Here is a 10,279-nt window from a genome sequence, read left to right as displayed (position 1 = left end):
TCAGCTTTACCATCATTCCTTCCAAAGAACACCCAGGGCTGATCTCCTTTAGAATGGACTGGTTGGGTCTCCTTGCAGTCCAAGGGACTCTCAGGAGTCTTCTCCAACACCACAGTTCAAAAGCATCAATTCTTCGGCACTCAGCCTTCTTCACAGTCCAACTCTCACATCCATACATGACCACAGGAAAAACCATAGCCTTGACTAGATGGACCTTTGTTGGCAAAGTAATGTCTCTGCTTTTGAACATGCTATCTAGGTTGGTCATAACTTTCCTTCCAAGGAGTAAGCGTCTTTTAATTTCATGGCTGCAATCAACATCTGCAGTGATTTTTGAGCCCCCAAAATAAAATCTGACACTGTTTCCACTGTTTCCCCATCTATTTCCCATGAAGTGATGGGACCAGATGCCATGATCTTCGTTTTCTGAATGTTAAGCTTTAAGCCAACTTTTTCACTCTCCTCTTTCACTTTCATCAAGAGGCTTTTGAGTTCCTCTTCACTTTCTGCCATAAGGGTGGTGTCATCTGCATATCTGAGGTTATTGATATTTCTCCTGGAAATCTTGATTCCAGCTTGTGTTTCTTCCAGCCCAGCATTTCTCATGATGTACTCTGCATATACATTAAATAAGCAGGGTGACAATATACAGCCTTGACGTACTCCTTTTCCTAATTGGAACCAGTCTGTTGTTCCATTACACTCTTTATTCATGATATGTCTTCTTTTTTATTGAAGTATAGTTGACTTACAATATTCAGGCGTACATCATAGCAATTCAAAATTTTTACTGATTTGACTGCACTTATAGTTGTTATAAAATAGTGGCTATATTCCCTGTACAACATATCATTGTAGTTTACTTTATACATTTGTATATCTTAATAATTATAAATCTTAATCCCCCACACCTTTCTTGCCCCTGTCCTCAATAACCATGTTTTTTATATCTGTGTCTATTTTTTTATATTTGCAAGTTTGTTTTTATTGTTATTTTTTTGATTTGTTATTGTTGTTATTTTTTGATTTCTCTTGTAAATAAAACATACAGTGTTTGTCTGACATTTCACTAAGCATATTTAATCTTTATTTTCTCTATATACAGCAGAATATATGTGAATCAACAACACACATGTAGTATTTTCTCTTTTGCTCAGTATTTTACTGTTGTACCTTTCTCTCTAGCATAGCATCTTTCACAGAAGTGCATGACAAATATTTGACTGAATAAAGATACTGATGGAGGTAATGAGTAAAGATCAGTTAGTAACATTTCTATTCCTATTTATCACAAGCAGAGAAACTTCAGTCTATCTCTAGAGTGTAAGAAACATTCATTTGTTCTGTTGTTCTCATTGTTAAAACTATAAAACTTAAAGACTTAAGAAACTGTTTGATGAACGTAAAGCCATCAGAAAAGTATACCTAATAACACATAAATATGGAATTAAGTTATTAAACATTCATCAAGCCAAAGGCTTAATTAACTGGATTTATGGTCTGAAACAGATCTCTGTGTCTTTGGTTCTCATTCATTTAATTAGAATTTTCATTCTTCTCATCTCCTCCCACCTCTTTTATGTCATCAAGTCAGTTAAACAGAAGGTAGAATCTCAAAATAAGTTATCAGTTTGACTCATCTCTGGAGTATCTAACACCAGTCCCTTGAATTTTAGGAGCACTGTCATTAAGTACCGATGTAATGAATCATGATGTTGCTGTTAATTGTCACAGCAAACGGTGCACAGTACTACTCGGATTCCTTTCCCTCTGTACCAGGAGATTAAAATCTTCAGTTCCCCACTTGCAAATTCTTTGAAATGAGTGTAGCAGCTTTCCACTTAAATTTTCTCCTGGAAGAATCTACTAATTTTTGAACAACAAAAATGTGGAATAATTTTATGTTTACTTGAAAATGTTAGGGTTATAAGCCAACTGTCTAGGTAAGCTTAACTGTGAAAAGGATTTGGACTTCACATTACTAATACATGACTGCATTACTCCAACATCCCCCAAAACACGACAACCTATTAATTATTGCGTTTTTCTAGGTTAGCAAACATATAGCAGGATTAAGAGGGACTAGAATTTTCTATAATCCTTAAGAACCACACTATATTTTCTGTCTTCAGTCCCAACCCTTATCTATACCCTTAAAAGAGAGGTGACAAGGAGAATAATTTCTTGATAATTTGTGAATAAACCAGTGGGTCAGCTTTTCCCTGGATTTGATTCATTCGTGTTTTGATTTGAACAAAGCGCCTGTCCACATATCTGACTTCATCATTCACATGCCTGAATTTGTATATGTACCTGCATTTTCATTCTAAATCATCACGTCAAAACATAACAAAACCAAAACAACATAAAATGAACTCTCAAAAAGTTATTTGTTGCAGACAGATGGTTTTACAGTTGCTTAAGGATATCAAAGGGAAACTTGAAGTAGCATCCTTGACTTCTGGATTGAATTATTCAGGACAGAATAACGCTTTGAACAACATAGATACTGAAGCACCCAAGCACTATAAATATTTCAGATTTCTCACAGGACGTAACCAATGCAGGTGGGTGCAGAGAAAAAGAGCACAGTGCAACGTTACTCGGCTGAATTGCTCTCTTTCTAAAGTGTTGCCGATTATAGCGGCAGGAAAAGACATAGTGTCTCTTCACAATCCATTGTTCACAATTAGCCATTTGGTTAAGCCTAAATTCAAGAGGTTATGCCTAACTTCCACATATGACCTATAGATTTGACTATTTGATTTGATGTACTCTTTATGCCTCACTGGAAGTAAGTGATATTTTAGAGTAAATTCTTTCCTTTCAAAATAGTTTGTGGTCAGCGACGTATATTGACCTGAAAGCAGTGTAAATTTCTCAGAAGTAAATAACATTGGCAACAAATGCCTTATGATTCTTAAATATCAAGAATACAGTGATTCTGTATTCATAGGAAGTACATTTTTATCAATTCCTCAAATATTACTTACCTGAATGGGATCTTCAGTAAGTGTGCACATAGCTTCATATAATATATTATTCCAAGAATCTCAGATATTTTAGAAGAAGAATGGTTTAAAAATAACTCATACCTTGTCTGTGAATTATATGAATATGTACACATGTATGTGAGTATATTTGTGTGTGTAAGGAATATTATATCTTGCCATTGGAAGCCTGAAGGCTTAACTTCTATACCACCAGGGAATTCCTTTAGTGTTTGACTTTTAACAAATGTAATAAAATCATGTCTTTAGTACACTGAAGATGGTTGATTATGATTTTAAGGTAATGGATTGATGATGATAATAATATTGATAATAAGGAAAATGGAGGAGCAATAAGAAGAAGGAAGAAGAAAAAGAAAAGGAACAATTTTGATAGGTAGGTTAAAATTCCTTGGAAACAGGGAGTATCAAGATTTCTGTCATATTATGAGGAGCTTAGAGAAAAAATAGCTTAGAGCCTAGAGAAGGAATAGAACTTAGAGCTTAGAGAAGAAAGAGAGATCATCGACATAGAGAATAGCCAGCCATTAGTACCAATCCAAAAGTAGATTTGTTCTATGACTTTCACAAGTTTATCTATTGAATATCTTTTGTATTAGGCTAATATATACATAATGTTAGTTATGTATAGTTAAATTCTTTCATCAGTGGTTATGTAAGCAAGCAGAATTTGTATGGCTGGTGCTTTCCTACATTTGGAATATGAGGGGGAAGACATTTTCTCCCAATCTGTGTCTAGATCCATGAATCTCTTCCTGATTCAACTTCTTTCATCAGATGATCCACCTAATGAAAGGTCACCCTAGATGTCTCATTAGGATCCCCGTCCCTCTTCATTAATAATCCATTAGGTTAATAGACATTTATCACACAGTATTTCCTGAGAATATTCCACTGAAAATGATACCAAATAAGATTGATACATCTTGCCAAATGAATAGATGTGCCATCTGCTTTCAGAAACCTGTCTTTTGATGCTTACATAAAAGAAAAAAAACATAATCAAGCCTGGCAATCCTTCCCTGGGCAAATAGGAGCATTGTACCTGATGGCTAATTATCTTGTCCATTTATTCACATCACACAATTCATTACACACCTAGTTTGTGCCAGGTACTGTGTCTAGTGCAAGGAATATAAAAGTGAAAATATCCTGCTTTCAGGAAAATTTTGTGTTTGACTTTTTTTTTTTTGCCACTGTGTGGCATATGGGTTTTAATTCCCTGACCATGGCTTGAAACTCTGCCCTTGGCATTAGAAGCCAGGAGTCTTAACTGCTAGACTCCCAGGAAAAGTCCCTTAGTGTTTGAATTTTAACAAACATGATAAAGATAAAATAATGTGTTTAGTATACTGAAGATAGTTATTTAATATAGCGAGCCACAGGTAAAAGAGATCCCATATCAGTGAGAGAATGAAAGCAAAATAAAACTTCATGAAGACAATAGTTTTAGATTAAGACTTACAAACAATAAAAAGAGAAGATTTATAAGAAAATGCAACAATATGTACTGAAGTGTGTGACATAAAATAACCTGGCACATTCACAAAAGAAACAAATATTTATTATATATTGAAAATAAATTTTAGGGTTGAAAAGGTGATTGCAGGAGATTAAAGGCAAGATTCTGAAAGTTTTCTATGATGCAAAAGCTCAGACTGTAGAAATTCCTGATACAAGGAAGAGAAAGGATTTGACATTTCCTCGAAACATTCCTTTAGTAACTGAATTCTTGATATTAACATCGTATGAGAAGAGTTGACCTACTGAGAGAAAAAGAGTGTAGTTGAAGAATTAAATGTTATTGAATATTCAGTAGCAGAGGCCTCCCAGGTGCTTTGGTGGTAAAGCCTTTGCCTACCAATTCAGGAGACACAAGTTGGATACCTGGGTTGGGAAGATCCCCTGGAGAAAATGGCAACCCACTCCAGTTTTCTTGCCTGGAGAATCCCATGAACAGAGAAGCTTGGTGGGCTACAGTCCATGGGGTTGCAAAGGGTCAGACACAACTTAGAAACAAAACAGCAACGAAGTAGCAGATGTATAGTGAATCATTACACATAAAGGTGGGCAGGTAAGTAGTGACTTGCCATATGAAGACTAAAATTGAGGTCTCCTGTACACATGTTGTTGCTGTTCAGTCACTGAAGTACCCAAATAAATTATCATGGATAAGAACAGTTAGGGAGAGTATATAAGTAGTGTTTCTCTGTCTCTTTTTTTAAAACTTTATTGAGACATAATTGATATATAATAAACTGCCCATATATAAATATAACTGTGAGATCACAACAAACTGTGGAAAATTATTTGAGATGGGAATATAAGACCACCTTATCTGTCTCCAGAGAAATCTGTATGCAGATCAAGAAGTGATAGTTTGAACCGGACATGAAACAACAGACTGGTTCCAAATTAGGAAAGGAGTACATCAAGGCCGTATATCATTACCCTGCTTATTTAATGTACATGCAGAGTACATTATGCAAAAGGCTAAGCTGGATGAGCAAAAGCCCAAATCAAGATTGCCAGGAGAAATATCAATAATCTCATATATGCAGATGACACCACCCTTATGGCAGAAAAAGAAGAACTAAACAGCCTCTTGATGAAAGTGAAAGAGGAGAGTGAAAAAATTGGCTTAAAACTCAGCATTAAAAAAACTAAAGTCATGGCATCTGGTCCCATCATTTCATGGCAAATAGATGGGGAAATAGTGGAAACAGTGAGACACTTTATTTTTTCTGGATCCAAAATCACTTCAGATGGGGACTGCAGCCATAAAATTAAAAGACGCTTGCTCCTTGGAAGAAAAGCTATGACCAAGCTAGACAGCATATTAAGAGCAGAAACATTACTTTGAAAACAAAGGTCCATCTGGTCAAAGCTATGGTTTTTCCAGTAATCGTGTATGGCTGTGAGAGTTGGGCTATAAAAACAGCTGAGTGCTGAAGAATTGATGCTTTTGAACTGTGGTGTTGGAGAAGACTCTGAAGGGTTCCTTGGACTGCAAGGGGATCAAGCCAGTCAATCCTAAAAAAAATCAGTCCTGAATATTTATTGAGAAACTGATGCTGAAACTGAAATTCCAATACTTCGGCCAACTAATGCAAGAACTGACTCATTGGAAAAGACCCTGATGCTGGGCAAGATTGAAGGAAGGAGGAGAAGGGGGCCACAGAGAATGAGATGGTTGGATGACCTCACCAACTTGATGGACATGAGTTTGAGTAGGCTCCAGGAGTTGGTGAGGGACAGGGAAGCCTGGTGCACTGCAGTCCTTGGGGTCACAAAGAATCAGACACAACTGAGGGACTGAACTGAACTGAACCAAATAGTTACTTTGCTTGGAGTGAAGTAACAATTCCAGATTTTCCAAATTCTAAGACCTAAGTCAAATTTCTGAAAAACTCTGTGCTCCAGTCCTATCACTACAAAATAAGGAATCTAATTTTAACTAATTCACTGTTTTTTTGTTTTTTTTAATAAACTGATTTAATATAGAGTTTAGTCACTCAGTCGTGTCCGACTCTTTGTGACCCATGGACTGCAGCACGCCAGGCTTCCTTGTCCATCACTAACTCCTAGAGCATACTCAAACTCATGTCCAACCAGTCAGTGATGCCATCTAACCATCTCATGTTCTGTTGTTCCCTTGTCCTCTCGCCTTCAATTGTGCCCAGCATCAGGGTCTTTCCAAATGAGGCAGCTCTTCACATCAGGTGGCCAAAGTATTGGAGTTTCAGCTTCAGTGTCAGTTCTTACAATGAATATTCAGGACTGATTTCCCTTAGGATTGACTGGTCGGATCTCTTTGAAGTCCAAGGGACTCTCAAGGGTCTTCTCCAACACCACAGTTCAAAAGCATCAATTCTTCGGTGCTCAGCTTTTTTTATAGACCAAATCTCACATCCATATATGACTAATGGAAAAACTGTAGCTTTGACCAGACAGAGATTTGCTGGCAAAGTAATGCCTCTGCTTTTTACTATGCTGTTTAGATTGGTCATAGCTTTTCTTCTAAGGACCAAGTGTCTTTTAATTTCATGGCTACAGTCACCATCTGCAGTGAATTTGGAGCCAAAATATAAAGTCTCTCACTGTTTCCATTGTTTCCCCATCTATTTGCCATGAAACAATGGGCCCAGATGCCATAATATTATTTTTTTGAATGTTGAGTTTTTTTTTTTTCAAAGATTATAAATTCTATATTTGGAAGTTGAAATTTTCACACAGAAATTGGTTATTACATTTTCAGAATAGCCACAGAATCCCATTCAACACAATGTAAACTGAACTACCATAGGGGGTTTTGGACAGCAAGGGGAAAAGAAAGGCTAAGGAGGTCCAGACATCTCCAGCTGGCGGTTGAGGTCACTGACGAATGTTGAGTTTTAAGCCAAAATTTTCACTCTCCTTCATATTTTCATCAAGAGGCTCTTCAGTTATTCTTTGCTTTCTACCTTAAGGTTGGTGTCATCTGCATATCTGAGTTTCTTTATCTGCAGCAATCTTGATTCCAGCTTGTGCTTCATCCAGCCTAGCATTTCTCATGATGTACTCTGCATATTATTAAAAAAAGAAGAATGACAATGTACAGCCTTAACATACTCCTCTTTCTATTTGGAACTAGTCTACTATTTCAGGTCCAGTACCAACTGTTGCTTCTTGACCTGCATGAAGATTTCTCAGGAGGCAGGCCAGGTGGTCTGATATTGCCATATCTTGAAGAATTTTCCACACATTTTTGTGATCTACACAGTCAAAGGCTTTGGCATAGTCAATAAAGCAAAAATAGATGTCTTTCTGGATCTCTTGCTTTTTCCATGATCCAACAGATGTTGGCAATTAAATCTCTGTTTCCTCTGCCTTTTCTAAATCCAGCTTGAACATCTGGAAGTTCATGGTTCACATACTGTTGAAGCCTGGCTTGGAGAATTTTGAGCTTTACTTTATAGTGTGTGAGATGAGTGCAATTGTGCAGTAGTTTGAGCATTCTTTGGCATTGCCTTAATTTGTGATCGGAATGAAAACTGACCTTTTCCAGTCCTGTGGCACTGCTGAATTTTCCAAATTTGCTGGCATATTGAGTGTGGCACTTCCACAGCATCATCTTTTAGGATTTGAAATAGTTCAACTGGAATTCCATCACCTCCACTAGCTTTGTAGTGATGATTCCTAAGGCCCACTTGACTTCATATTCCAGGATGTCTGGTTCTAGGTGAGTGATCACACCATTGTGGCTATCTGGTTCATGATGATCTTCTTTATATAGCTCTTCTGTGTATTCTTGCCACCTCTTCTTAATATCGTCTGCTTCTATTAGGTCCATTCCATTTCTGTCCCTTATTGTTTCCATCTTCACATGAAATATTCCCTTGGAATCTCTAATTTTCTTGAAAAGACCTCTAGTCTTTTCCATTCTATTATTTTGTTTCATTTCTTTGCTTTGATACCTGAGGAAGGCTTTCTCATCTCTCTTAGATATTCTTTGGCACTCTGCATTCAAATGGGTAAATCTTTCCTTTTCTCCTTTGCCTTTCACTTTTCTTCTTTTCATAGCTGTTTGTAAGGCCTCTTTAGACAACCATTTTGCCTCTTTGCATTTCTATTTCTTGGGGATGATCTTGATCCCTGCCTCCTATACAATGTCACAAACCTGTCAATAGTTCTTCAGGCATTCTGTCTATCAGATCTAATCCCTTGAATCTATTTGTCACTTTTGTATAATCTAAGGAATATGATTTAGGTCATACCTGAATGGTCTATTGGTTTTCCCTAATTTCTTCAATTTCAGTCTGAATTTGGCAATAAGGAGTTCCTGACCTGAACCCCAATCAGCTCCTGGTCTTGTTTTTGCTGACTGTATAGAGCTTTTCCATCTTTGGCTGCAAGGAATATAATCAATCCGATTTCCGTGTTGACCATCTGGTGATGTCCATGTGTAGAGCCTTCTCTTGTATTGTTGAAAGAGGGTGTTTGCTATGACCGGTGCATTCTCTTGGCAAAACTCTATTAGCCCCAGACCTGCTTCATTTTGTACTCCGAAGCCAAAATTTCCTGTTAGTCTAGGTATCTCTTGACTTCTTACTTTTGCATACCAGTTCCCTATAATGAATCTTTTTTTGGTGTTAGTTCTAGAAAGTCTTGTCAGTCTTCATAGAACTGTTCACCTTCAGCATCTTCAGCATTATTGGTCGAGGCATAGATGTGGATTACTCTGATATTGAGTGGTTTGCCTTGGAAACAGAGATCATTCTCTCGTTTTTGAGATTTCATCCAAGTACTGCATTTCAGACTTTCTTGTTGATTGTGATGGCTACTCCATTTCTTCTAATGGATTCTTGCCCACAGTAGTAGATACAACGGTCATCTGAGTTAAATTCACCCACTCCAGTTCATTTTAGTTCACTGATTCCTAAAACGTCGATGTTCAGTCTTGCCATCTCCTGTTTGACCACTTCCGATTTGCCTTGATTCATGGACGCAATGCTTCACAAATTTGCAAATCTTCCTTGTGCAAGGGCCATGCTAATCTCTGTATCATTCCAATTTTTGTATATGTGTTAATGAGTCAGAACTCTCCACTATGACCTGTCCGTCTTGGGTGGCCCTACATGGCATGGCTCATAGTTTCATTGAGTTAGACAAGTCTGTGGTCCATGTGTTTACATTGGTTAGTTTTCTCTCATTGTGGTTTCTGTCTGTCTGTCCTCTGATGCCCTCTCTCAGTGCCTACTGTCTTATTGCAGTTTCTCTGACCTTGGGCGTGGGGTATCTCCTCTCGGCCTCTCACCTCTCCAGCACCGTGCAGCCACCGCTCACTGGATGTGAGAATTGAACTATAAAGAAAGCTGAATGCTAAAGAATTGATGCTTTTTAACTGTGGTGTTGGAGAACACTTTTGAGAGTCCCTTGGACTGCAAGGAGATCCAACCAGTCCATTCTAAAGGAGATCAGCCCTGAGTGTTCATTGGAAGGACTCTTGTTGAAGCTGAAACTCCAATACTTTGGCCACCTGATGTGAAGAACTAACTCATTTGAAAAGACCCTGATGCTGGGAAAGATTGAAGGTGGGAGGAGAAAGGGATGACAGAGGATGAGATGGTTGGATGGCATCATCGACTCAACAGACATGAGTTTGAGTAGACTCTGGGAATTGGTGATTGACAGGGAGGCCTGGAATGCTTCAGTCCATGTTGTCACAAAGAGATGGACGTGACTGAGCAACTGAACTGAGCTGAATAAACCTAACAACATTCCAGGTT

At 37.7% G+C, this 10,279-nt stretch overlaps 1 non-coding gene across 1 annotated transcript; it reads right to left on the bottom strand.

The window, feature by feature from the left end:
• Positions 1-9,489: 9,489 nt before the first annotated feature.
• Positions 9,490-9,594, bottom strand: LOC113902622. The gene has a single exon (XR_003513885.1). It is a non-coding gene; the product is annotated as a U6 spliceosomal RNA (small nuclear RNA).
• Positions 9,595-10,279: the final 685 nt, after the last annotated feature.

The sequence above is a fragment of the Bos indicus x Bos taurus genome, chromosome 12 (assembly GCF_003369695.1).
Source record: "Bos indicus x Bos taurus breed Angus x Brahman F1 hybrid chromosome 12, Bos_hybrid_MaternalHap_v2.0, whole genome shotgun sequence".
Lineage (NCBI taxonomy): Eukaryota > Metazoa > Chordata > Mammalia > Artiodactyla > Bovidae > Bos > Bos indicus x Bos taurus.
The sequence above is the reverse complement of the archived record's forward strand: the minus strand, read 5'-3'. Positions and strand labels throughout refer to the sequence as shown.